Source organism: Peromyscus leucopus, chromosome 5 (genome assembly GCF_004664715.2).
Source record: "Peromyscus leucopus breed LL Stock chromosome 5, UCI_PerLeu_2.1, whole genome shotgun sequence".
Taxonomy (NCBI): Eukaryota; Metazoa; Chordata; class Mammalia; order Rodentia; family Cricetidae; genus Peromyscus; species Peromyscus leucopus.
In genome coordinates, this window is record NC_051067.1 from 41346757 (window position 1) to 41353527 (window position 6771).

The 6771-nt window shown below is 45.4% G+C and overlaps 1 non-coding gene across 1 annotated transcript; it reads left to right on the forward strand.

The window, feature by feature from the left end:
* Positions 1 to 322: 322 nt before the first annotated feature.
* Positions 323 to 395, forward strand: Trnar-ccg. The gene has a single exon. It is a non-coding gene; the product is annotated as a tRNA-Arg (tRNA).
* The last annotated feature ends 6376 nt before the right edge of the window (positions 396 to 6771 follow it).

Consider the following 6771-nt stretch of genomic DNA (forward strand, 5'->3'; position numbering starts at 1 on the left):
TTTAAAGCTTGCCGACTGATTCCCACCCTCCAAACATCAGTGCGCCTCTCTGCCTCCTTTATCTTATAAGGTCCCCTGAATTCTGACTGCACATCCCTGTGGTCCTAGGGTCGTCGGAAACAGCAGCGTTCACACGGAGGAAGCATTGAGCTACCTGCTTACTTACAGCTCCCCAAATCTACATTTTGAAGTCTCTGTAAAATTGGATACCAAATTAGAAACTTTTTTATTATGCTGAATCTTTGTTACTTCTATTGGAAGGCCCACCCTTATCTTGTCACATTTCGTTTGACTGTTACGTGATTACCCCTCCCCACCGCCTGGCCGCGTGGCCTAATGGATAAGGCGTCTGATTCCGGATCAGAAGATTGAGGGTTCGAGTCCCTTCGTGGTCGTTGTGTTTTAAAATTTTTCTTGTTTCGTTGTCCCGCTCTCAATCTTCTGGGGATTTGAAAGATGTTTTCCTTCCGGTAGCTCTCGTTTCTTGGTCTGGCTGCTGGCTCGCGCTTAGAGGTGGAGCTCTTGTTTAACTGTGTGCGTGGGGTGTTTACTATGTAACAAGTGCTTTACTAAGAAAAAGGCAAAAGTACCCCAGGGTTTCCTAAACTAGACGAGAACAAGGACACCAACAGACTACTAACGTGGAAGTGAGAAATCTTAGCTGGCCTCAGCTCTGAACAAAGAACTACAATCAACTAAGGGATGCCGAGGGCCGGAGAAATAGTTCTCCTCAGAGAAGAGACCCCTACTGGTTATCCAATGTCAAGTGGTCAGTCCTGAAATAAGGTTATACGGTCTGAGCAGCTTGTAATTCACATAATTAGAAGGTGTGTGTGTGTGTGTGTGTGTGTGTGTGTGTGTGTGTAAAACAAAGAAAAGGAGGCCATCAAATTTCCCCGGGTGGGGAAGAGTATATGGGTGAGGTTGGCTTGGAGGGAGGAAAGAGAAGGGAAAATAGATATAATTATATTTTAATTAAATAAATAAAATTAGCCCAGGTTCTCAAGGAACTCCTTTCTTGTGACCACAGCAATACAATCAATAAACACTGGTGTTGGTGCGGAGATGAAGAATTAAGATGTTTGTAGTCTTCTAAGCCAGAGGCTGAGAAGGAGCTCAGGTAGTTCATTGAGCAGCCGGAGACCCCAGGTTTGATTATCTGATAGCCCAGGATATCCTGGAACTCACCAAGTTGGTCTCGAACTTATAGAAATCTGCCTGCCTCTGCCTTTCAAGTGAGGAAATTAGAGGCATGCATTAAATCCATACTGTTGTTGTTGTTGTTATTTTGAGACAGGGTCTCATTTTGTAGCCCAACCTGGCAATCCCATCTCAGCCTCCAAAGTTCTGGGACTGCATGAGCCAGCCTGTCTGGTTTACATAGTAAATGAGTTTAAACGTCCAATCTTTTCCGTCTTTGGTCATTTATTTATGGTGAAAACATGCAAACTTCTTGTTTTCTGGATGTTCTGAAATGTACAAAATACATTATTCATCATCTATGGCCATCCTCAAGTCAACAGAATGCCAAAATACCTCAGTCCTGTCTAACATAGGTCGGTGCTTATTAATCAACTTCTTCTCACCCTTGTATCTTCCAGATTTTCCCAGACTCAATAACTACTATTTTGTTGCCAATTGCCATAAGTTTGATATTTTATATTCAACATATGAGTGAAATTGTATGGTACTTATCTTTCTGTGTCTGCCTTATTTCACTTGATATAATGGTACTGACTAAGGACATAGCTTGTCCAGTATGTTACAAGGCCTTGGATTTTCATATTAGCACTGCAAGGAAAGAAGAGGAAGAGGATGAGGAAGAGGAAGAGAAGGAGAATGAGGAGGAGGAAAAGGAGGAGGAGAATGAAGAGGAGGAGGCCTTATCCTATGCATATTGTTGCAAATGACAAAGACCAAGTCTTTTTATGACAGAACACTAGTCCATGGTGTCTACATATCACACTTGATTCATCTACTCATCACTTGGTACTTTTTCATTCATTGACTGGAGACAAGTGCTGCAGTCTCTTTAACACACTGATTGCCTTTCCTTTGGCAATATACCCAGCTAGAGGATTGCCAAATCTAATTTAGTTTTTGAAATGAGTCTCACTATGGTGCCCAAGATGATCTCAAGTTCCCAAGCCTATGTGAGTCTCCTGCCTCTGCCCCCTGAGCAGCTGGACGACAGGCCCATGTCAACACACTCAGCTACTCTTTTCCAAGGAGCCTCCACACTGCTCTCCAGATTGGCTGTCCTCATCAACAGCGTGGTTCTCCTCTCTCTGGGTCCTCACCAGCACTTGGACTGGCTTGTCATTTCCGTCACAGACATTCTTACTGAGGGGAGGTCCAATTTTATTGTGGGTTTTGTTCTTGCTTTTTGAAACAGGGTCTGGGTTTGAAACTCTGGCTGGCCTGCAAATCCTGACTCAGCACTTGACTGGGTGCTGGGATTACAGATGTGTGTGAGGTGCTGGGACTACAGATGTGTGTGAGGTGCCGGGACTACAGATGTGTGTGAGGTGCTGGGACTACAGATGTGTGTGAGGTGCTGGGACTACAGATGTGTGCCACCACACTCACTTTTCATTATGATTTTGACTTGTATTTCCTTCATGGTTAGAGATGTTGAATGCTTTTTCATCCATCTTTTTTAAGTACAAATCTAACAAAATATGTTTAATATCCATAAGCATAAAACTATGAAACTTCAGTAGGGAAAAAGCAAGTAAGAACTAGATTATTGAAGATGCGTTCTAGATTCATGAATTTATCTTATTTTTATTTGTGTATGTTTGCTTGTCTGGGTATAAGCATGTGTGTTTGGGTAGCTGTGAAGGCCAGAAGAGGGTGTTGGATCTCTTGGAGCTGGAGTGACGGTGTGAGACACCTGACAAGGTGCTGGAACCTAACCCCAGTCCTCTGCCAGAGCGGCCAGTGCTCTTAGCCGCCCAGCCATTTCTCCAGCCCCGAGAACAATTTTTTGATATGCACAAAACAACTTTTTGCAATTTCAGCTAAGATTTTTGTTTTATTTTGAGGACAAGGTCTCTCTATGTAGCTTTGGCTATTCTGAAACTTTTTTTTGTGAGCCAGGCTAGCTTTGAACTCACAGCGAACAACTGAGATGTTTTTAAAACATACAGATCAATTTGGGAAGATACGACCTAGTGCCCCGGCCAGCGGGGTGTCAACGGGGGCGACCCACCTGTGGGAGAGAATGAAAGGGACGGGGGAGACATGAGAGAAGACAGCAAGACAAATGTTCTGATCCAGCTGCAAATTTTATTCTCCTCAGCAAGGCTTATATATGGAGGGAGGGGGCAGGAAGGAGGGAAGGGGTGCACGACGTGCAGGTGAAGGGGGACGTGCAGGTGAAGGACTACGTGCAAGTCGTGAGGCTGCTAGGTGGTAAGGTCACTGGTCAGGGCCCATTGTTCTGTTGCTATGCTACCTGACCTGCCTGACCTGTTCTTTATCTTTGGGGGCATGTGGTTTAGGACAGGGGCTTGTTCTCTGGCCTAGCTAGTACTTTTCCATGGTCCATGTTTGGTCCCTGACAACCTACCTCTCTCTCCCCTTTTTTAGGCAGGGTTTCTTTGTGTACCCTGGCCGGCCCAGAACTCTCTTTGTAGACCAGGCTGACCTTGAACTCAGAGAGCTGCTTGCCTGTACTTCTGAGTGCTAGAATGCTGGGATTAAAGACATGTGCCACCATGCCTGAAATTTTCTTTTTTATTTAAGATTTTTGACCTCTCAGCGGGAGAGATGGCTCAGAGGTTAAGAACACTGGCTGTCCTTCCAGAGGACCTGAGTTCGATTCCCAGCAACCACATGGTTCACAACCATCTGTAACAAGATCTGGTGTCCTCTTCTGGCCTGCAGTGATACATGCAGGCAGAACACTGTATATCTAATAAATAAAATCTTTAAAAAAAAATTGACCTCTCAGTAACAATCATATGACATAGACTTTCTGCCTTTCGAGAAACTTACCTCAATATGAATTACAGACCTAATAAAAAGCCCTTGGGAAGTACAGACAGGCAGATCACTCTGCTCAGGCCAGCTAAAGGCTACATCATGAGATTTGGTCTCAAAACAATGAACACTTGAATTTTCAAGGCTACAGGTGTATCTCAACAACTTAGCATGCATAAGGTCCTGTCTGTAACTCCAGTTCCAGAGAATCTGTCACAGTGGGTACCAAGATGCACAAAGAGTACATATACACATGCAGGCAAAATACTCATACACATGAAATAAAAACTTTTTTTTTTTTTTTTCTGAGACAGGGTTGTCTCTGTGTAGCTTTGCACTTTTCCTGGAACTCCCTCGGTAGTCCAGGCTGGCCTCAAACTCACAGAGATCCGCCTGCCTCTGCCTCCCTCCCAAGTGCTGGGATTAAAGGCGTGTGCCACCACCGCCCAGCTAAAAACAAATCTTTTCAAAAAGAATAAATACAAGTATGTATTTGCATTCGGCAGATACTATGATTGCTACTGTGTGCCAGTAATGAGTAAAGCAGACAAAACTCTGCTCTCGTGGAGGTTACATTCCAGCTGGAGTAGACATAATAGATTGTGAGGGAGGGGAGGCTGTGGCTACTGGAGGGTGGGCTAAGGCCTGTGGCTGGAGACATAGCAGGTTATTAGGAAGTGTTCCCTCTTGACCGCCTGCACCTCACCAAGCTGCACACTCAGCATCTGGGTGGGAATAGTGCAGAATCCCATGGAAGTAGCCTGTAGAAAGAAAAAATCTGCCGTTATTTTCGTTTTACTTCTGTTTGTAACCTCCTCCTCTCTTCTAGACATTTTTCTCTAACCCATCAGTTGTAAGACTTTTAAGTGTGCATGATAATCCCTAGAGCTGGAACCAAAATTCACACTACCAGGCCTCCCCAGAGTTCAGATTCTACAGTTCTTGAGTAGGACTGCCCTAGTTAGGGTTTCTATTGCTGTGATAAACAGCACGACCAAAAACCACCTGGAGAGGAAAGGGTCTGTTTCCGCTTGCAGTTGTAGTCCATCGTGAAGGGAAGTCAGGGCAGGGACTCAAGGCAGAGACTGACTCAGGCTGAAAGAATGGAGCTTTGCGACTGTAGAGTTAAAATATTGCAGACCCAGAGCCAAAATATCTGGTGCAATTTTTAGTTCCATCCATGTCCTCCCCTCCCCCATCGATCAGGTAATACCTCTAGATTAAACTTGAAGCAGACGGCTGGCTTCCATGAAGCCAGAAGTCAGGAATACTGCCGCAACATCTGAAGCCTAGAGCAGATGTCCCTGCTTTGCTCTCAACTGAGTACCCGCTGTCCCCACCAGAATAACTTGGTAAAGGCCTTAATTTATTCCTTTCTTTGTTCTATGCATAACCTAACCTGGGCCATAGTCACTCATATTTGGCTCGAGAATAAATTTTCTTTTATTCTCTTTAAAGTGAAGGATATGTTTTTCATTTACAAAAGAAAATCAGAATTACTTTGTGTATTTCAGCTAACAAACCAACTGGGCTTGTGAATTGTTATTAAATAAATTCTGACATAATGGAAAAATACAAATGAGTTTGTGTTTCTGACAGTGTGTTTACAACAAGAAGCTACGAACGCTGGGCAGTTGTGGCGTTTGGGAAAGTTTCTGAAGAAAAGCGATTTAAAAACAGGCATCGCCTCCACTCCACCACACAAATACTTTACTTTTAAAAGCGGGAGGTTGGGTCGAGGCTTTCACTTTGTGAAAGCTTTTCCAGAAGGTAATCAGGTCCTATTCTAGGAATATGAGCACGCAAGAAAAACAGTAAATCCAGACCTACAGGATAGGCACTAGAAAGAAACCGTGTGCGCTAGAGTGGATTCTGAAAGGAATTTAAATCTTTCTTTTACACGATCTGTTTCGTTTTCTTGGGGTGGGGGGTAAGTTTTGTGGAGGCAAAGTCTGCAGAGCACACTGGTCAATAGGGCTGGAAGGGAGCGGCAGGAAGATTAGAAGGAAAGAGACATGGAAAGAGCGAAGGAAAAGAGGAAGGAAGGAGAGGCAGAATGAAGGAAAGAGCAAGCTTTTGTAGGGGAAATGGAACGAATTCCAGGAAATTTTCTATTTTTATTGAACGTCTGTAACAGCGACAAAGTAGACGGCATTCATCCTACTGATTTACAATATCTCCTTCGTGATATTGTTCAGGTGTTCAACTTACAACCCAACAAATATCGAGGGAGACTATATCAGAGAACAATACGTATTGTTGGACTTGCGTTTGTTAAAACCAAACGACAACAACGACGAAACCCACCAAGTAGTTGATTACACCGGTGCCCGGAGAGAAAGCGCCGCGTGAAACGCTGCCCGCCCGCCCTGCTTGTGGGGCCGGGAGGGTGCAGTTTGGGCTCCGGCGCTGCAGCGATGATTTACCTGGCGACCCGCACAGGGGGCGCTGTGGAGCCTGCAGGGCTCCAGCGTGGGGACACTCGCCGACAAGGTGCGGGGCCAAACGCTGCGGGGTCCGGGAGGTCCGGAGGCCGGACCCCGGGACCCGCCGCCCAGTTTTCCTCGCTGTCCGCGGTCGCCGCTTCCGGCAGGCAGCGCGGCAGAGCGAATCTCGCGTCCTCAAAAGCACAGCCGTGCTTCCGCTGCTATCGTCCGTGTCGGCTGACCCGTTAGAGAGTTTTCAAAGTCAGTTTTTAAAAATGTGTGGTTCGACATGTGTCAAGAATGCGCTCAGAGCGGCCCATGTTTCCCGAAACTGAGTGAGGTAGCAAAAAGAGTCCTG